Source organism: Apodemus sylvaticus, chromosome 12 (genome assembly GCF_947179515.1).
Source record: "Apodemus sylvaticus chromosome 12, mApoSyl1.1, whole genome shotgun sequence".
NCBI lineage: Eukaryota > Metazoa > Chordata > Mammalia > Rodentia > Muridae > Apodemus > Apodemus sylvaticus.
The window spans coordinates 94319291-94342004 of record NC_067483.1 but is presented as its reverse complement, the minus strand read 5'-3'; the positions used below and the strand labels follow the sequence as shown (position 1 = coordinate 94342004).

General features: G+C 43.6%; 1 pseudogene; it reads left to right on the top strand.

Moving 5' to 3' along the window:
• LOC127697102 (coiled-coil-helix-coiled-coil-helix domain-containing protein 2-like) overlaps positions 1 to 22429 on the top strand; it is a 95496-nt pseudogene extending 73067 nt beyond the window's left edge.
• The last annotated feature ends 285 nt before the right edge of the window (positions 22430 to 22714 follow it).

Here is a 22714-nt window from a genome sequence, read left to right as displayed (position 1 = left end):
TTGATTTTCCTCAAATAACTTGTCTGGTTTTGATCTCATAAAATGAGCATATTTTGACTCTGGCATATAAGGACTCTGTAGGCGGTGCTCCTACGCTGGGCTTGTAAAACATCCTGGCTCACCCTGATGGGAACCTTCTGCTATTTACAATGTCCAAGGAAAGGGGGAAAACCGTTTTCGCTTGCTTTTACTGTGTCTGCTGCACAGCTTCACATCAATCTCTCTATTTTTTAAGAAACAAGTAGATGATAAAAGTAAAAAGCTTCCTATTTTCTCTCCTCCAATATCAGTCACTCCTTCCCAAAAGAAGGCACGTGCTGAGACTATATATATAGCTCAGCAGCAGAGCACAGTCCTGTGACTGTGGATTTGATCTCCAGCCTAGGAAGTGGGCAGCATACACTTTGACTCTTTCAAGAATGAGAGGGGGGGGGGAGAAAAGAAGGAGGAGGAAGAGGAGGAGGAGGAGGAAAAGGATTGCAATGTGTTTGTAAAAATAATTATTTTATTGCAAAGTGTGCCCTAACATGCAATTTTGAGAATTATGTGTGATGGTTGGCAAGAGAGAGAGAGAGAGAGAGAGAGAGAGAAAGTCACATAATACAAACCTTTACAATTAAGTAACCCTAGGGTTCCATGCTCTGAGCGTAGTTACATGGAATGGGTGAGGTCTGAGCAGCTAATATCTGCATGGGTAATGTCTGTACAGAGAGAGGCCATCTGCTGCTGAGCCATGTGCTCATGTTAATGGGCCCTGAGCTTGCAATGATACATTGTACATAGAGAAGCATGTCAGAAATTTGTAACAGATCAAATATGAGGCCTATAACAGGCACCCCATTACCGTGGCAACAATAATCTTGAACATTTGCTTTTCTGATGATGTCACTGTAAAGTGACGCACTGTTACAATCCTCTCAATCCCATCCTCCCTGCTCGCCCCTAACCACGTTATTCTCCCCTCCTGTTATGTTCTATAATATTTACCTCTAGCCTCTCGTTTTCTATATCACTATTTGCTAATTACATGGTTGTCTTCCCCAAAATGGCTGTAACTCCTCCCATCAGCATGTGTGTCTTCCCTCCCTGACATCTGTGCGATGCACAGAACCAGGACTTTCAGAGACGGTGTTAACTTTTCGACTGCCAGTAGTAAATATTTCCAGAGTATTTAATGCCGCAAAGATATAAGTGTTCACTGTCATCCACCTACTCATCTAACCTCATTTGGACCCAAGGCTGCCCATTCCCTGCACAGTAACCTGTTCTTCCTAATACTCACTGCTACTGAAATTGCTTTGCTTGTTCTTTATCTGCTTGAGAGCTGCTTCTTTCAGTAGAATCCTCAGAAGGAGGAAGAAGACCATTGTGTTTGCTTGTAGTTGTTATCCCCAGTGGCCACCATGAAGAGGAACTTTTCCCATCTTATTTTCTCTTACCTACCCTAATTAGAACCAGAATCTGTCAGGGATTAGCTTCCTAGTAACCGAGGGAACAAAGAGTCCCTTTAGCCTTACTGTCCATTTGCAACAGGGTCTGCAGAGTGACATCCTTGGGAAAGACCCACAGACCCTCCACACATGGAGGCTCCCACACCCCCCAGGAGACCTGCCACACATGGAGGGGCATGAGTCAGGGTTGGCAAGAAGGGATCTAAATTGGCTTTTTTTTTTTTGTAGTGATAAAGTATGACTTGTTGATTCAACCACAAATCTTAGTTTTACTCTATGAACTCAAAAACAAGACAATTCCTCCCTAATTACTCCTCCAACATGTTTGTACACCACAATTATTTTTCCTCTCTAAGACAACACTTGCTGGTGTTGCCCATTTGTTCTGCTAAGTGCTCTAGACAGAAACAACCCCAGCTTTCATGTCCACACACTCAAACGGGAGAGATGATAATTAAACACATTATGTTCGGAACACATGTTAAGTACGGTGCTGGAATAGGAAATACAAGATCAAAAGGAATCACAGTGAGGGCTGGTCCAGAATAGGGGCAAGTCCAAGCCCTGTGGACTCTGTGGTGATGTACCATGTGACCTCCTTCTCTGGTCTGTTTCCTCATCCTATACTCAGAAATGGACACTGCTTTAAAACCCTTCAGAGGGCTTAGCTTGTTTGAACCCCAGAACTGCATAACCCTAGTATGTTGGTATGTGCCTTATAATCCTAGCACTTGGAAGTTGGAGGCAGGAACATCAAAAGTTCAAGGTCACCCTCAGCTATTGAGCAAGAAAAGAAGAGAAATAAACCCTGGAGTTGTGTTTGTGGGGCTGGAGAGAGGGCTTTGGGCAGAAACTCACTATTCTTGCAGAGGATGACAGGTGAGCTCCCAGCAGTCACTTCTGGTACCTGCAATTCCAGCTCCAGGGACTCTGACGCCCTCTTCTGGCCTCTGAAGCACCTGAACTCACATGCACTGACCCCACACACTGACACATGTAATTAAAAATAAAAACAAAAACAAACGCTTTAAACAAAAAACTAAAAGAAAGAATGGAAAACCAAACACATCACATTTGTAATCCCAGATGCATGTATCAATGTAGTGAATCTTGATTCAACAGAGTCACAAGGCAAGATGGGAGTCTATCGGAACCAGGGCATCGTGTTTGGCTTATTTATGTGTTAAGTTGGATGTTATTAGATTGTTAGAAATGTGAAAGTCTTGATATTCAGCAGTATGTATCAATGAAGTTCACTTTAGCTAAAAGTGACAGAAGCCCTGAAATCAAAATGGCTTAACCAATGAAAACATCTCAGGGAGCCCAGAAGACCAGGGTCTGTAAGCGAGGACTCTGCCGCTTCCAGACTTCTGGATCTGCTCCTTTGGAGACAGGCTTCACACATACACCAACGGCGAAAAGTCTTCAACCACACCTGACATCGCCTCCATCCAAACCCAACAATCTCCAGGAAGAACTATTCTCATTTAGAACGAGGAATCCTTTAGCATTTCATGTTATTTCGTTTAGAATCCATTATTCAACACCTGGTAAGTGGCGAGAAACGATCCTCCGGCTTAAAACACAGCCATAAGCAAAACCACACACATCTCTTTACATTTCATTGGTCAAAAATGGATCACATGACACCTGATAAGCCAATCACTATGAAGAATAGAAGCACGCTTGAGGTGGAATCAGAAGTATTCTAAGGAAAAAGGTTACCCACTACTGGTGACAAAGGGAACTGATGACTGTTTTTCTAAAAAATTCAGTAGAAGAAAGCATATTCTTTAGACAATCAACTACGTCTACAACCAGAGTTTTTTTTGAAAAGCATATTATTTTATTGAAAAAAAGAAGTAAAAACATTTAATGATAAAATTGAAGATTTACATGGAAAATATTTCTGATAAAATAGAAGAGATATATAGAAAACACATTAGAAAATGGTAGACATAAAAACATTGCTAAATTGATTGAAAAAGGAAGTAGAAATATTTTATGATAGAATTGAAGATTTACATGGAAAATATTTCTGATAAGATATAGAAATTTCCTTCCTCAAGTATCTTGTAGAAAAATGTAGAGAAACATGTTAAAATTGAAGATTATCATGGAAATTTTTATATAGATATAATAATGGTAGGCATGAAAGTATTCCTAAGTTGATTGAAAGTGGAATTATAAACATTTTCTGATAAAGTTGAAGATTTACATGGAAAATATTTCTAATAAATTGAAGAAATATATTGAAAAATATCTTAAAATTGAAGCTTATGGAAAATTCTACAGATAAAATGGTAGGTATAAAAATAATTCTAAGTTGATTGAATGTGGAATTATAAACATTTTCAGGTAAAATTGCAGATTTACATGGAAAATATTTCTGATAAAATTCAAGAAATATATAGAAAATCATGTTAAAATTGACTATTTCATGAAAAATTATACATATAAATTGGTAGACATAAAAAACCTTTCTAGGCTGGAGAGATGGCTCAGCGGTTAAGAGCACTGAGTGCTCTTCTGAAGGACCTGAATTCAAATCCCAGCAACTACATGGTGGCTCACAACCATCTGTAAGGAGATCTGGTGCCCTCTTCTGGAGTGTCTGAAGACGGCTACAGTGTACTTACATATAATAAATAAATAAATAAATAAATAAATAAATAAATCTTTCAAAAACTTTCTAAATTAATTGAAGGTGGAATTAAAAATATTTTGTGATAAAATCAGAGATTTACATGGAAAACATTTCTGATGAAATAGAAGAAATATATAGAAGAACTAGCATGTTGGTGCATGGGGCCAGGAGAGGGCTCAGTGGTTGGATGTGTGCTGCGGTGTGTTTGGGTCCCAGCACCCTGTCAAGTGGCTCACAATCGCCTGTACCTCCAGCTCCAGGGGATCTGATGCCCTCTTTGGCCTCAGCTGGCTCTTGCATTCACAAATACTTGTACATGCCCATAGATGCACATAAGTAAATAAAAAATATACTTTCATATATATGTTTCTTGTTTGGTGAAAGCTATGGAACAATTTGTAGGAATCTCATACCCAATAGAGGATAAACAACAAGGATTCTTTTAAAGAGTATTAACAAACCAACATTGTTTTTTTTTTTAAAAAGCAAAATGTCCATAATATATTGTCTGAAAATTGTACAGCATTTGTGCAGTTTTCTAAATATTTGTTTTTACTGTGTTTTAAGTGTGTGTGTGTGTGTGTGTGTGTGTGTACATGAGTGTGGTTCCTGTGGAGGTCAGGGGCTTTGGTTCTACCTGGAATTCCAGTTAGAGGTGGTTGTTAGCCTCCTGGCTGGTTGCTGGGACTTGAACTCCAGGCTACTAGAAGAACGGTGAGTGCTCTTAACCACAGAACCACCTCTCCACAGAACCACCTCTCCACGGAACCACCTCTCCACAGAACCACCTCTCCACGGAACCACCTCTCCACGGAACCACCTCTCCACGGAACCACCTCTCCACGGAACCACCTCTCCACGGAACCACCTCTCCACGGAACCACCTCTCCACCTCTCCAGCACTATCAGTGCACTTGCAAGCTCTGCTCATGTCCTAATAACTTTTAATGAGTTAATTTTAAAAAGTCTATTTCTTTAACTAAAAGGTTAGTTCTTGCCAATAATGTCTAGATGCATCATCTAATATAAATCAAATAGAAGAAATTTATAAAGTCTCAGGCTTCCAATCTCAGGTCAAACAATGATATCTTTATCATTTTGGAGGGCTGTGTGTGTCTAGACAGGGTTTCTCTGTGTAGCCCTGGCTGTCCTGGAACTCACTCTGTAGACCAGGCTGGCCTTGAACTCAGAAATCCGCCTGCCTTTGCCTCCTAAGTGCTGGGATTAAAGGCGTGCACCACCATTGCCTGGCTCATTTTTTTTTCTGTACTTATTGCTCCTTCAAGAGATATAGAGTTTGAAAAAAAAAAGAGCCGCCTTGACAAAAAAAAAATCCCACTTACACAAAAAACAAAAACAAACAAAAAATTAAGTCATAGATTGAGAATGGTATTATATAGTTCAAATTCTTATAAAATATATATACATCTGATAACTCTATGGCCTTACATTATATCTGGTAGATGTAATTGAATTAAGGATTTTTCAGAAAGTCTGTCTTTTTCTATAGAGGCTATTTTATGCATCAATAGTTTTAATTTCAAACACTCAAATAAATGATAAAACCTCTTCATTACACACTGCTTTTAATTTTTTGTACGTCGAATTTCAGAGGCTAACTATGGCCTTGCAAGCTACTGTGAGATACACTCTGTGTGTGTGTGTGTGTGTGTGTGCGCGCGCGCGGGGCTGTCTGTCTGTCTGTGCACATGCAGGAATGGTGTGTCTGTACCACATCACACATGCTGAGGTCAGAGGACAATGTTGGGTGTAGTTCTTTGTCTTTTAACCGGCCTGAGGTGGGGATCTCTTGCCACTGTGTAAGCTAGGCTAGCTGGCTTCCGGGAGTGCCCTGTCGGCCTCGCACCCCTCGGTGAGAACCCTGGAACTGCAGGATGTTACTGCACTCTGCCTCACACGGTTTCTGGAGATGGAGCTCGTGTCCTTCAACTTCTACACTTCCCCTCCTGAGCCGCCTCTTTAGCCAGCATCCTTTTTTTTCAAACATTTATTCATTCTATTTTATGTGGATGTGTGTAGAGGTCAGAGAATAACCTCAGATGTCATTCCTGAAACGGTGCGTTGTCTCCTTGGCCTGGGACACAGCCGTGCTACCTGGCCACTGAGACCCAGGCTCTCTGCTTCCCCGGTGCTTGAATTACCACCATGTGCCACATTGTTGTAATGTGGGTTTCGGGGCTTTAACAGGCTCATCGTGTTTATAAGGCAAGGAATTTATGGACTGAGCCATTTCCCCAGCCTGAGACACTGTGAAAGGTGGTCACCTAGAAAACTAAGAGGTGCAAAATCCCACCACAAATGTGACAGTCGCCAGCCCAGAACCTGGAAAGGACGGGAGCCTGGGCAGGAGCTGCCCGCGTTAGCTGTGGACCACTCCAGATGCTCTGGGGAATCCTGGGAGGACTGATCAGAATGACACCCGAACAGCTCAGACCTGATAGGATTCTTCATCAGTCTCCCTGCTCACAATGCGGTATGGGCAGGGGAGGTGAGCCGCTGATGTGCGCTGTCACTCTGGGCCACGTGAGGAACATTGCTCTTTGTTCTCCCCCTTTCTGCCTTTTCTCCAGGCCATCTCATCCATCAACCAAACCACACAACATCTGAGACCTCAAACTCAAAAACGCGTACAGTGACACTTGGCTAAATGATCGGGCTCTGCCAAAGCCGCAAGGAATTGGCTAACCACTTCATTAGATTTCAAGAACCCGGCGCCCGCCTCGGATGTTCGTGTAAACAGACTGCTGCGGCTCCATGCCTCCTGGAGCTAAAGGCTGGAATCACAGAAACTGCAAAGGCACACTGGAAAAACTAAAGACTTCGAAACCTTTAAGTAAGTGCCATTTGGAATCAATCAATACTGCATCCTTCGAGGAGAACCATAGTATAGAATATAAACACTGTGGTATGTTTAAAAACGTGGCCCGGGCAGAGCAGCTGTCTGTGCCTTGAATGAAACGTACGCAGGGGCGGGCAGGTTGACAAAGCTACGGCGGCAGGACACTCTGAAGGAGGTCACTCCTCCCTTGGCCTTATTTTGTCTCTTACATGCACGAGGAAGATTAAAGTCCTGCTGTTATGCCGAATCTCTAAGATTGTAAAAAGTCCAGGGAATTAAAAAGGTCAATGCAGTATTTCATTCTACGTGGAGGAGGTGCAAAGTGACTCAGAGAGTCTGTACTCAAACTTTAGGAAGTGAGTTAGGAGCTAAGTGGGCAAGAGGCACCACTCTCAGTCTACAGGTACATACAATAACTCCGAGAGTGGCCCTGTATCACAACCGGGATGCCATGTGATCCCCAGAGAGGACTAGAGCCCGGTGGTCAGCTGGAGCTACACCCTGCAGGTTAATCACATGACTTCGTGTGAACCTCTGAAGGATTAACAGCAGGCCTCACTGACAAAGCAATGGCTGCCTCTGCATAAACATCGGGACCACGCAGCTGCGGAATCAACTTCTGCATGATTGCCTAATTGAAGACGGCCTGAGAACCTAAAGCTTGGTGAGCCAGACGATGCCAGCCAGTCCGGAACTGACACTTGCAAGACACGCTTGCTTGGGACCAGTGGGAGATGGGTAGATATAAAGGGTGTCTGAAAGGATTAATAAAAAAGCTTGCAGCGACGACGTTCTCAGGAGTGAGTCTGAGCCACTGATTTCATGACATATCACCCCCAACCCCTAAGGGCAAGTAAGGTTGGGTCACGTGGTCCGGGGCATAAAGCAGCAGTGTTCATTTATTTACTATATGGGTGTGTTTGTGTATGTTCTTGCGTGGGCAGATGCAGGGGTGCAGGAACATGCACATACCTGTGTATGGAAGCCAGGGGTCAACCTCTGGCATTGTTTGTCAGAGCATTACCCCACTTTGAGGTGGGGGTCTCTAATTGGCCAAGAACTGACCGAGTAGGATAGACAGGTTGGCCAGTAAGCTCTAAGGATCTGCTTTCCCAGGTTTGTGGTACACAGGTATGTCCACCATGCCAGCTCTGTTTTGATACCTATTCTAAGGGATGAAACCAGGTCATTGGGTTTGCAAAACATGCAACATGTGCTACCAGTTGAGCTGACACCTCCGCTGAAGTTGATGGGTTGGCTTGTTTCTTCAGTGCTGGGAATCGAACTTATGACCTCCAGGATGTAGCTCTGTGCTGTACTGCTGAGCTGTAGTCTCAGTACTGAGGCAGTTTATAAGTTAGAAATGGAGACAATTCCAGCTTCTAGGTGTGTGTATCCTTCCACACTCCAAAGTCTATATTTTATAACAGTCTAGTTCCTCTGTCTCAGGAAGACAACATGTTGACCTAAAGACCTGATGAGGGCTTTCTTTTCTGGTTGAGGAATGAAGGGCTGGGGCCATCCCAACTAGAATTCTGATCTAAGGCAGAGGGATGAAAATTAATACTCAAGACTCTTTAAAGTCCAGCCCAGCCTTCTTCTTGGAAACACATGGCTGATTTATGCACAGGTTGTATATTTAAATTCAGGAACCCAAGATTATCACACCCTTTCTTTAGCATTGCCTCCTCTGTGGTTGCACAAGTGGTCCGGCCCCCAAACTCCCTTCCTGTGTGGCTAGCAAACTCAACATTTGTGCCCAAGGAGGACCAGACCCATAAATGACATTCTAACAATCTTTTTAATAAGCCTTCGATGTGTTTTATTGAAAACCAGCAGTCCACGTGGGAGGCACATGCCCAGGTTTACTCATTCTCATCAAGAATGAGAAACTTTGCTTCAATCCAAGAGACGAGATAGGAGAAGCGCGTAGAAGACACACCAGCGACTGTTACAAATGTTTATAGACATAGCTGCAACCTTATCTAAAGTTCACCCTGTGTGAGGACATGTTTTACGTTGTACGATTCCTCCAAGAACATCAATCTAATAAGCACCAAATGAGGCTGAAGACAATGCTGTTGTAAAAAAAAAATGGAGAAAAAAATGATTAAAATATGATAATTATACTGACAGCTTATATGCTCAATCTAATCAGCCAAGCTTCCAATTTGTCACAACGCACACTCGCTCATACATTATTGCTTAATTATAGCAACACTTCTATTTGGAAAGGCTGTCAATCATGTGAATACCCGTCATTTTCCTTCTTTTCCCCCTCTATGACAGAGCATATTTTAAGCGAGGATTAGATCATTTCTGCTATTAATTTAACCCTTAGAATACTTTATCCGCAAGGGCCATGATTCTCATCTTCTTTGTACAAATATCTGGAGATGTTTATGCCATAGAATAGACTACTTTTATATGAAAGCATCACTGAACGAGCCTCTTGATTGGATCACTTTCAGTCACACACAGGGATTTAATGATGTCAGCGGCATCACGGAAAACTCTCTACATACCTTGCCTCAGGATCTTAGGTGGCCGATGCTGTCTCCTGTTCAGGATATGTTCCAGGAAAGAGTGGGCTGTTCTTCCTTTCTACACATTTAGTGACTAGAGCCTTAGCACAGAATCAGCTGCCATTCTGTCCCCCATTATAAGTCAACTTGGGGTAGTAAGCTTATTACCAACTCTTTCTCCCCCATGCGGACCTGCAGAGTGACGATCTTTCAGAGTCTTTGGTATTTCTTTTCCATATTTATGGAGATTTTTCTTTAGATGGTAGTGAGTTCCTTTTTCACTTTCTTATCCAGAGGTAGGTCAAATTCCCTTTTCTAGAACTTAGAATTTGCTCATAACATATAGATGAGCGGAAACTGTAAGACTTCCAACACTGGCTCAGAAAGATGGCTTAGATTCTCTTGGTTTTCTGATGATTCTGGTTGTGGGAGAATCCAGCAGGCCTCTCTGACTGGATTCTCATACTAGAGAGCTCAGGGGGTGACTTAGTGACTTCTCAGCTTATCCGACCTCCCAGGTGCCCCATCAAGTCAGCAGGCACACAAATGGGTCCATTCCCAGCCTTCCCACCATGCACTGGCTGAAGACTTTTGCCAATAAGATAAAGACCAGAACTGAGCCACGACCTGGGATTTCTCAGCCTGTGTGAAATCACACCATTACAATAAAGTATCTGTTGCTCCTGAGTTATGATGTCTTGAGACTGTTTATGCTCTAGCAACAGTGACTGAAGCACTTCAGCACATACTTCCTGTCAGTGTCCCTGTTATAGATGCCGCATCTCAAAAAGTAACCAAATAGAAGCAACATTCTATAGCTGGAGTCTTCACTGACATGGACAAAATCTTTTCGGTCATTTTTCTGCCTGATATTCACAAAAGCTGACAATACCCTGAGATATTGACAGTCAACTAACTAGAAAGGCTCTAGAGTCACCTAGGCAAGATACCTCTAGATGTGCTTAAGAGGGAGTTTCTAGATCAGCTACTTTGAGAAGAACTGCCCTCAATGTGGGACACACTGCTTGCTGGCTGGAGGGTCTCGTTCTGGACTGCATACAGAGAAGAAGAAAGTTATACAATAGCGTGCTCTCTCTCTCTCTCTCTCTCTCTCTCTCTCTCTCTCTCTCTCCCCCTCTCCCCCTCCCCCTCCCTCTCCCTCTCCCTCTCTCTCCTTCCCTCTGTCCCTCCCTCCCTCTCTCTTCCTTTCCCTCCCTTCCTCCCTCCTTCCCTCTCCCTCCTGAACACAGATACAGGGACCACCTCTCAACGCCATTCCTTTCCCAGCATGCACTCTCAAACCAAGATCCAAAATGAGTCTTTCCTTAAATTTCCTTCACTAGATATTTTGCCATAGCCAGAGAAAAGAAATTAATGTTCACACTGGCTCAGGAATAGTTTCATTCATCATGAAACGTTTGCTATCTTGTAGACGAGTAGGGCTGATATCCCCACACAGAAGTACAGTATGATGTGACTTTACAGTGATGTCCAAGAGCTTCATTTGACAAAATAAATTGTCGGTGGTTCATTCCGTTGTTTCCATGAATGTGTTTATCACCAATGCTGTGGCTGGAGTTAAATATTTATTCACAGGGAAATAACATGTACCCAATCTGTCTTGGTCAGGGTTTCTATTCCTGCACAAAACATCATGACCAAGAAGCAAGTTGGGGAGGAAAAGGTTGATTCAGTTTACACTTCCACACTGCTGTTTATCACCAAAAGAGGTCGGGACTCACCTCACACAGGAGAGGAAGCAGGAGCTGATGCAGAGGCCATGGAGGGATGTTACTTACTGGCTTGCTTCCCCTGGCTTGCTCAGCTTGCTTTCTTAGAGAATCCTGGACTACCAGCCCAGGGATGACACCACCCACAATGGGCCAGGCCCTCCCACCCTTGATCACTAATTGAGAAAATGCCTTACAGCTAGATCTCATGGAGGCATTTCCTCATGGGAGACTCCTTTCTCTGTGATAATACCAGTTTGTGTCAAGTTGACACACAAAACCAGCCAGTACCCAATCTTACCTTGCAGTTCAGTCTTCAGACACAGCTATAATTTTAATTCTTATGGGAATTTAATCCTTAAAGGTCTTTGTGATTCGGTCTCTGGACCCAATCTTTGGTAGAAATTGCTGCAGCTTTATGTCAACAAGTATTATTATAAAATTCACCTGCTACCAGAGAGACAGCAGGATGTGTTTTACAGCATCAAGAAAAAGCAAAAAAGGGGGAAGGGAAGAAAGCTGGCTTCCCATGCCTCTGTCTAGCAGGTATGCAATATCAAAGTTCTAAAAACACAAGTTGAGTTGAGCCCTTATTGAGCTTCTTTGAAAATAATATTAGGGGCAAAAAGGGAAGGATCTGCTTTTAAGAGTGTTTACTATTTTTCTAGAGGACATACACTTGATTTCCAACACTCACATCAAGAGACTCATACCTGCCTATGCTCCAGAGGAATCTAATAGCATCTGTACTCAGTACACATGCATGTGTGCATGCATACATGAACACACACACACACATAGTTACACACATACAAGCATGTGCATGCATGCACTTAAAATGATAAAATAAATCTTTAAAAAAGAAAATCACATTAAAGTTTTTAATAAGTGTCACCATCCATCATCTGACTGCTTGGTTCTCGTGCCAGGAGGACGGAAAGGACCTCCGTAGTCCTGACATCAATGAGATGGGCTTTACAGTGGCTAGAATGCAGAAGTTTAAACGCATGGTGGCACATGCCCACATTCTCAGCACTTGAAAAGCACAGGTGAGAGCATTTCTCGTTCAAAGACAGCATGGGCTGTGTGCTGCTGAGTTTGGAGCTAACCTGGGGTATGCAGTGAAATCCTGTCTTAAAAGAAAATTCAGATTGTTGTCGTTTAGGAAAGTCAGGATCTTAAAGACTGTTCTTTTTGGTCTCAGGACAGGTTAGTCTCAGGGAAATCTTGTTCACAGTCCTGAAAGCCACAAGGATGGCAGTGCCTGCTGAGGTAGCAAGAGCAACTCGGACAGCTTCTCCAGCGCGCGCTGCTTTCTTCTAGACCCTTATGGAAAGGTAAGACGACAACACGTGAATAAAGAAACCACCAGCTGCGTGCAAATGAACAAAGCTGTTAAAAGTCCACGAACATATTAACCCATAAACTAGCAGAAGACATGCAAATCCTGAGGTTCTGTTCTTCCATGGTCAGTGATGAACTAACGTTTAAAAATCTTTCTTATTAGTCCTCCCTATAACACGCCTAGCTCCTTCTTTATCATAAGACATATCTAAAAGACAAAGCATGATGTCTTAATTGGGGAAGAATAATTAGCAAGCCATTCATGTTCTTTTTCTTTTCTTTTCTTTCTTTTTCTTTTCTTTTCTTTTCTTTCTTTCTTTCTTTCTTTCTTTCTTTCTTTCTTTCTTTTTGTTATGTTTTGTTGAGACAGGGTCTCACTATGTAGTCGTCACTGTTCGAGTAGCCCTTACTGTCCTAGAACTCACTATGTGAACCAGGCTGGCCTCAGACTCACAGAGATCTGTCTTTGCCTTCCAAGTGCTGGGATGAAAGGCATCATGCCGCATCGGCTAGCTGTTTTCTTTACGACTGGTCATTTGCGGGGACTTGGGTTCTCTGTCTAGTGTTAAGCATTTGCCAGGGAAGCATGGCAGCACTTAACCATGAGCTTCTGAGTTCTCGAGCTAACAGAACTCATTTACTTAACCTTTCAGGGAATATGCACGAGTAGCATCCTTCCAAAATTAATTTCTCCTCTCAAAAGGGCGCCCCTTTCCCTCCTGCTTATCAAGCATCCTCAGAGTCAGAAGCCACCTGAATTATGGATGACAATGACAGAGATAGAGAAATAATTAGAGAGAGGATAAATTTGCTTTAGAAATCACAGAGTTTAGGACAACCGAGTCTGGTCGGTGAAGGAGCTTCACACCAAGAATAGTGACCTGAGTTCAGTCCCTGGGGTCCATACAGTAGAAGAGAACCAACTGCTGCACATTGTCCTCTGACCTCCACACATGCTGTGTCATGTGTTCACACTCACACACTTACATATGTGCATACCCACATGCATAAGAAAAAGATTAAAAGTATTTCTTAAAAAAAAATAATAACACCTCAAAATACATGTAACATGAGCCAAGCAGTGGTGCTGCACACCTTTAATCCAAGCATTCAGAAGGCAGAGACAGGCAGATCTCTGAGTTCGAGGTGAGCCTGGTCCACAGAACGAGTTCCAAGACAGACAGGCCTACATAGAGAAAGCCTGTCTCCATGAGGAGGAGGAGGGTGATGTTGATGATGATGATAAATGGTATACACGCTACTTGACAGAGACTTGATACTGTGCAAGTAATTTTCTAGTTGACTTTCACAAGCGTTATCTCTTGGGCACAGCCACAATATGCATTTATGCATAAATGGATGTGCATTTACCAAGCATCCTTCTCCACTGCAGAATCCAGGCTCTGTAGAATAAACAAAGCTACTGCTGTTTTGAGAAGAGACGTTTAGACAGTCGATTTTCTTTCTTCACATAAGGCAATAAGCAAGAATGAAGCCCGGCAGAGTGTGTGCTTAGTTTGCATGAAGGCCTCAACCCTGAAGGGAACGGAGGGCAGTGAGACTGCTGCTTTAAGATGGTTTGCTCACAAGATGGGGGTTTTCCTTAAAGGGTCGCACAGAGCAGCAGCAGGAGGCAGGACTCTTCTCTGGCAGGGTTCCAGGATTGTGCCTTTTCTTTTCCAGCGTTAAATGGCTAAGGCCAAAAGCAAAAATAAAGACAGAATAATCCAGAAGGAAGAAAAACTGAAGATGAAATATATATTTTATATGTATGTCTTGTCTCATGGGATGAAATATACATAAATAGTCAGACACATCATTTTAATTAGTACCTGGTGAGCACGGAAGTACTTGACTCAATACTAATGATCTTGATACTGGCGCTGAACCATAACTAATGTCGAAAATTTGCAAAAATTCAAAGAACATCACCCATAATATCAATGCGTCCTAACACCAAGGTCATTCTCTAATGATGGGGATTTTATCCACCTACATAATTTATGGGTAAATGAAGAGTATGGAAGCTTGACATGTCTGAAAGAAAAGAAAAGAAATATCCACCAGTTTCAAGTTTCTGCTCCTAGACGGTGCTCTTCCGAACATAATTCCAAATCATAGCACATCTCCAAAACCTATCGCGAGAAGGACCCGAGAGCCGCGACTCTTGATATGAATTACCAGTTACTGTCTTTTACAAGTTCTCCCGATCTGCATAAAAGCTATCCATCTCTGACTTATCAGGAAATATGTTATAACTCTGGAGCTGAGTCAAGGGAGTTTTTCCTTAAATTGTCAAGTAGAGGTAATGGCTTTTTTTTTCTCTCTAAAGTCTAGAAAATCTACCTTTGCTCTTGTTTTAAGATTTTTATCTGGGGAACAGCCATCTGCTAAGCAACTCTAGATACCAGGGTCAGTTTACTTTTTCCAATCCATGTCGTTCAAACTAGTATCAAGACACAAAGCCGAGTCACAGGAAGGTGTCAGGAGGCACCATCAAAGAGGATGGAGATGGCTGTGAATGCTAGAGGTGCGTGGAGAGAGCGAGCCTCCAAGCCCCTGCCTTCATTCCAGCCACTTCTGTAAAATCCACCATAAAGCTATCAGAGTGCTAATGGACATCAATTGCAAGGGCAAGCAGGGTAGAAATCCCATCTGTTCAATTACCAAGGACAAAAGACGCATGGTGCGATTCACGTGCGGAGGTCTCTACTGTAGGATGAGTGCATGATTCGCCATCCCCGCCCCGCCCTAGGAATCAACCCCAGGACCTCAAGCTCCCTACGGAGCCCCCACCACAGAGCTGCCCTCCTAGCTATCCCTTGATAATTTCCCACTACAGCCTAATGTTTTGTAAAGGAACGCTTATCCTGAGAAAACTGAGAAGAACAGAGACCCAAAGAGGTCACGAGCTTCTAAAACACAGAGATAGAACGCAAACTGTGGGGTTTTTTTTCCCCTGCTGGGATCCCCTTTTACACCACCTGCCTAAGGAGAGTGATCCCAGCATGTGCATGTGATGGTGTGTGTTCTTACTGGGAGGTCAGAGAATAAAGAAATTATTGAACTCCCAAATTAAAAGGCTTAAACAGGGTCATTACAGTGAGACACTGAGGAAGTTCCGTGTTGAAACGAAAGCCCTGTGAACCGAGGCTCCTTGGAGGTGTGGGGGAGGCACAGATACGGGCAGAGCAGAGGTGGGATTCAGGGGGAGGGAAATAAAGATCCGAGCCCCCCACCCCCACCCCCCGCAGGACACAGAAGCAATGCAGGAAGAATGGCAAATTCTGGACGGGAAGCAAATAGGCCAGAGCAGCCCAGTACCGCTCTTGTAGCCAGTGTTTCAATGCAGCAATGCAGCTGATTGTAGGCTGCGGGAAGCAACGCCTAAGTTCTCACCTTTGCATCTCTTCCCCCAGAACATCATTCTCTAAGCTATAAGAAATAGCAGTGAAGCGCTGTGCAGTGGCGCGTGCCTGCTCGGCTTATTAAAACGTGGGAGGAAGGCAATATTTCACCCCCCAGGAAAAAAAAGAGAGAGATAGACAAGTGAGAACGGCTAATCCATCGGAAGAAATTAGCAGGCAGAGTCTGTAGCTGTTTGAAATGATGAACGAGACTGAAATGGCTACACAGGCTAACATGCACTTGGATAATTACTCCAAGCTCTCCGGCTAAAATCTGTCTTGGAGGAGCTGGGAGGCTTTGATGACTCAATTTCAATGGGCATGCTTATGAAATACATAGTAAAACCTATTAAAATTGAAATTGTTCTTGGTAGGTACTCTGTGACGGGGCTGCTGACCCTGTCAGGCGGGTTTTTAATAAGGTACACACAATTTTTATTCTCAAAAGTGGCATGCACTTTAGCTGCTCACAGACTCAGTGTTAACCCTGTAATGACCTGCCTGTGCTTTCCCTATGTGTGTACGCTAAGCAGTCTTGCATTCATGTATACAAAGTGATGGCTTTTCCAGTGGAGTGTGGAGATCATCAGCTTTTACTATATATTTCTTTATTTCTCTTTGATCTTTTTTTGCATTTATTTATTAGGGGGAGGAGCATTTGTGCCATAGGGCAAACGCAGGCAACAACTCATGGAAAGTGCTTCTCTCCTTTCACCACGTGGGTTCCTGGGATCGAACTCAGGTCATCAGGCTTGGTGGCAAGCACCTTACCTGCTAGGCCATTGTACTGGCTGGTTTTGTGTCTCAACTTGACACAGGCTGGAGTTATCACAGAGAAAGGCGTTTCAGTTGGGGAAGTGCCTCCATGAGATCCAGCTGTGAGGCATTTTCTCAATTAGTGATCAAGGGGGGAGGGACCCTTGTGGGTGGTACCATCCCTGGACTGGGGGGGAGGGACCCTTGTGGGTGGTACCATCCCTGGACTGGGGGGGGAGGGACCCTTGTGGGTGGTACCATCCCTGGACTGGGGGGGAGGGACCCTTGTGGGTGGTACCATCCCTGGACTGGGGGGGAGGGACCCTTGTGGGTGGGGCCATCCCTGGACTGGGGGGGAGGGACTCTTGTGGGTGGGGCCATCCCTGGACTGGGGGGGGGGGACCCTTGTGGGTGGTACCATCCCTGGACTGGTAGTCTTGGGTTCTATAAGAAAGCAAGCTGATTCCATTGTGTAAATATACCAAATTTTCTGTATCTATTCCTCCATTGAGGGATATCTGGGTTCTTTCCAGCTTCTGGCTATTATAAATAAGACTGCTATGAACATAGTGGAGCATGTGTTCTTATTGCATGCCGGGGAATCCTCTGGGTATATGCCCAGGAGAGGTATAGCAGGATCCTCCGGAAGTGTCATGTCCAGTTTTCTGAGGAACCGCCAGGAACTGGAAAATATCATCCTAAGTGAGGTAACCCAATCACAAAAGAATACACATGGAATGCAATCACTGATAAGTAGATATTAATTAGCCCAGAAGCTCTGAATTCTCAAGACACAATTAGCATATCAAATGATTCCCAAGAAGAAGGAAGGAGAGGGCCCTGGTTCTGAAAAGACTTGATCCAGCATTGTAGGGGAGTATCAGGATAGAGAAATGGGAGAGGGGTGATTGGGAAATGGGCAGAGGGAAGAGGGCTTATGAGACTGATAGGGTGGGGGGAACTGGGAAAGGGGAAAGCATTCGGAATGGAAACTAAGAATATAGAAAAAAAAAAAAAGCAAGCTGAGCAAGCCAGGGGAAGCAAGCCAGTAAGAAACATCCCTCCATGGCCTCTGCATCAGCTCCTGCTTCCTGGCCTGCTTGAGTTCCAGTCCTGACTTCCTTTGGTGATCAACAGCATTGTGGACGTGTAAGCTGAATAAACCCTTTCCTCCCCAACTTGCATCTTGGTCATGATGTTTGTGCAGGAATAGAAACCCTGACTAAGACAGCCATCTTGCCAGCCCAAGGAGGATTTGTTGACAAGATTTATCATCCCTCCCTCAGTGAAAGCATCTGCAAACATTGGTATAATATGTATTCTCCAGCACACATCAACTCCATTGTCGCATGGGCATATTAAGTCATGGCCCTAATCAGACTATTTGTGTCAAATATATCCAACTACAATTCAAAACAAAACTTAACATTTGTAAATTAATTAAAGTGACAGAGTTGTTCTAAGGAATCTTCCCAGGCATTATAGAAGGGCAACTCGGGGTTTTCCTAAAAGAACAGACTTCTCTAGAGCAGTGACAGAGAACCAATGGGAACTTATGAGTGAAAAACAGAAGTTTCCAAATGAAAAATCTGCTACAGGAAAACTGGAAATGAGTACACAAGCCATTCCAGCATGGAGAACAATGAAAAAGGATTGAACTCTGCTCTGTACACACGCCTCCAACAAGCATTGTCTAGATGACTCTTCCGAGCGAGGGCTTGGGACACACCAGAGAAGGGATAGCAGGAAGCTCTCTGAGCTGCTAGCACAGTGGAGGTAAACCCAGCATCAGTGACAACAAGGGAGAAGGTGGGTCAAGGAGGGTAGCTAGGAATGTCAAAGGAGAGAGCAGGGAAAACAGAGTCACATCGGAGAGCTAAACACACCCCAAGCAACCGACTGTTTGACGCTCACAGGTTTTTATTTCTGGCTTTAGCTGGCCACCATGGCCAAAGCCTGTGGGTGGAAGCAACCACTCCGCTGGCCTCACAGACAGGAACCTGAGTCCCTCCATCTCTGAGCTTCCGCCAGACTCTTGTATACTCATGTGTTCTTCACCCTTCTTTGACTTCTCCTCAAAACCCGCACCCAGTCACAGGCCTCAGTGCCCACGACCTTCACCTTGACCAGTCTTTGACTCTAGGGTCCCATGGTGGACTATTTGAGTTTTTCTTTACAGCTGTTTCATAGCCTTAGAATTCCTCAGTTCTGCGCCATGACTCCACAGTACTCCAAATTTCTCTGCCCTCCGATCTATCCCAGAGAGTCCCCGTGCTATGGACTGCTTCTGGTCTCTCTTCCACTAAAGTCCTCGTGGACCCATAGTGGGTTATAGAAACCCGAGAGCTCCTGCTCCCTCACCGGTCTCTTCATCTGGTAAGGTGTGTGTGCCTTTGCTGCCCAATGACCCAAACCCAAGCCTTGGGCTTTTAGAGAAAACCAAGAAACAACCTAACTCTTGGAAGTGTCTGGCATTGGTTTCATGTGGCTTTCACTGCCTCTCAGTCAAGCCTCTCCCCCGCCCCCCCCCTACCCCACTCACCACTGTCCTTTCAACCCCACACCCTCTATCTCCGAGCATCATACCCTTGCACACTCTTGTCTTGGGGTTCTTCTCTTCAAACCTATCTGTGTGCTTAACAATCCACCGCCTCCAGACAACTCTATGGCCTTGACCTCTTAGCCATTCCTTTTCTCCTCCCTCCTTCATCTTCATTGGCTCCCCCTTTCTCTTTCTGACTTATTGATCTCATCCTGTTATTGTAAGCCTCACTTCTCCCAGACAAGAAGGGAAAGAGTCCACTTTAACTCATTACCATAATTAAATCCCTTTTGGAACTCCAAAAGCACAGTTTCATTTTGCATGTTCAACACTCAGCCCAGCCCATTATGTACCTGGCTTCTTTAACTAAATTGCACAGGCAGACAGGTCCATCACCTCTCATCACCAGGTCTGAACCGTTGTCTCATCAAACCCCTCTGCAGTATCCTATGTATGTCTCTCCTTTCAAACCAGCAACCCATTGTGTTGACTGACCTCTCTCAAACCCTTGCCCTCTTCTGGTTTCAATGTTGAAATTCCTGTGCTTGCTTCAAGGCGTCACAGGTTTTTAGTGTTTTTCTTCAGTGGCCATATTTACTCACATCCCATTGGACGGTTTATAAGAGATGAAGGGCTTCTGAAAGACAGATGAGGGTCTTTAACCTGCGAGGATGTACTGGGAAGCCCCTGTGATATAGTCAGACTAGAAGCAGCATCTTCATGCTCATCCTGGTTCCTCTAACCATGCTCACACCCATCCTAAGTCCTCTAATCATGCTCACACCCACCCTGAGTCCTCTAATCATGCTCACACCTATCCTGAGTGCTCTAACCATGCTCAGACACATTCTGGTTCCTCTAACCATGGTCACACCCATCATGAGTCCTCTAACCATGCTCACACCCATCCTGAGTCCTCTAATCATGCTCACACCCATACTGAGTCCTCTAACCATGCTCACACCCATCCTGAATGCTCTAACCATGCTTACATTGGTCCTGAATCCTCTAACCATGCTCACACCCATCTTGAGTCCTCTAACTGTGTGCACACCCATCCCAGTTCCTCTGAACATGCTCATAACCATCCTGAGTCCTCTAACTATGTCTATACACCCTCTAGTTCCTCTAATCATATCATACTCATCCTGATTCCTTTAATCATGACCACACCAACCCTCATTCCTCGAATCATTTATTTACATCCTGCTTCTTCTACTTATGTTCATACTTATCATGGTTCTCCTCATGGTGCTCATGATTATTCTGCTTCCTGTATTTATTTCTGGATTCACTTAGGCTCCTCTAATCACATTCATACTCATCCCAATTCCTCTAATTGTGTCTATACCTATCCTGATTCCTCTTGGAAAGCAACTTATTCATTATATCCATTTATTTTTGTGTTTTAAGTGATTAGATGTCCTTGTTCATACACTAAAGTGATGATAGATATTTTTAATTCTCCATATTTATATAATATATAATTATATATTACAAATAAACATAAACATCTCATCACCACATAGGCATTTAAATCCTCAAATCTTCACCCATTTAAGGACTGCCCCACTTGGGCACCTATAATCACAAAGGACAAAGGACGTGGAACATGATATATGTGTGATAGATGCTGCATGGTGCAAATATTTTATATTCTTTAGTGAATATGTGTATCTGGTAATTTCACATTTACTGCTATTGTATCTCTGCCCATTCATTTAGGAGGATTTGGTCTTAGTAAAAAGAAAAACATACAAACACACTAATCCCATTACCTGCAAAAAGGTCTCGTTCCCTATGGATCATTGGACACATTTCTTTCATTGATGTCTCTACTACATGAAGCCTTTATGCTGCTGCAGTATTTGTGGCTTAGTCAATGACCATAAAATAGACAGCAGCAACTAGCAAGAAATGGAGATTTATTGCTAAAGAGTTAAGTCTTTAAGACTTTTTTATGTGTTTATTTTTATGGTCATGTTATCAGAAATTACACAACCTTTGTATTTTTCTTTCAGAAAAAAAGTGGATTTTTTTAAGTCACGGGGGCACAGTTGTGTTTCTGTTTTTATTTACTTGTCATTTGGATTTTGCTCTTTTTCAGTTTAATTTTCTAGCAAAGTGCTGTTCACATTGTGTCTGTGACATACAAATGTGTTTACCTTTACTGAGAGAAATGTTATATTCTCAGTTCAAATTACTTTTTCCAGCTGAGTGTAAGAGTCCACAGCTGTTATCCTTGTACTTGGGAGGTAGGAGGTAGGAGGTAGGAGGATCAGGAGTTCAAAGTCATGCAGAACTTTCTAGAAAGAGTGGGTCTGTTCTAAACCATATGACACCCCAGGTTCTCAAATAATAACAATAACAAATTAGTTTTTCTAGTAGATTTTCTTTCTCAGGCTGCTTTTGGAATAAGTTGACTATTCAGGCCATTGAACTGGACTGTTTCAAAACAGATAGTTTTCTAGGTCCATGTCATTGATCTGTATGAATCAGTACATGGTAGTCAATGAATCTTCATTATGAACATGAATAAACATAGTCAAGCTTGAGTTTGTGGCTGTCCATCCTCAATAACCAGCCCAGCATAGCAGACATTCACATAGACAAGGTGTGTCCAACCTTTGATATTATGACACAATTCTTGTCATATACAAAGTACATGCTTGAAAACCATGTACATGGACAGTTTGTCTTCACTGAACACCGAGACTACAAGCAGTTAGGATGCCGTGTGGAAGCAGAAGTCGCACTTCCTGGCTCCCAGAAGAACATCTGCAGCTCAGCCTTCAGCAGCAGTTGCACCATCTGCAGTGGCTCACCTGCTGCTGCACCCCGGCAGCCAGGCCTGATGGCCCAGATGGCTTCCACTGCAGCCGGTGTGTCTGTGGGCTCTGTGTGGCTGTGGGCTCTGCAGTGGTGCACACCCTGGGTCATGCCATCACTGGGGGCTTCAGCACAGGTGGTAATGCTGAGCCTCCAAAGCCTGACATCACTGACCAGGAGCCTCGGGAGCCCAGCTGCAGAACCAGCAGTCTTTAGGACCTTGCTCTCTAGAGATCAAGCAATTCCTGGAGTGTGCTCAGAACCAGAGAGATGTCAAGCCCTGTGAGTGCTTCAAGGAGGTGCTGTGGCAGTGTAGGATTGCAAATGGTTTAATCTAATCAAAGAAATTCAAGCTGAAGAGATGTAAAATTGGTTCTGTATAATTAATAGTACAAGTGTGGACCCTTATCTCTAACAGCTCCATTGCTTTGGAATGGCCATGAAAGAGATCGAACTATAGATGTTTACTGAGGCTTGTAGTGTTGGTTACTGGGCAAGTGTTTGGCCTCCTTGAATTAATTGTATTGTGATTGTGAGTTAAAAAAAATGGTTTATTCTGAAAAGACAAACAAACAAAAACCATATAAATGTGTTACAAAACTAAGTGTGAAACCACATCCCAA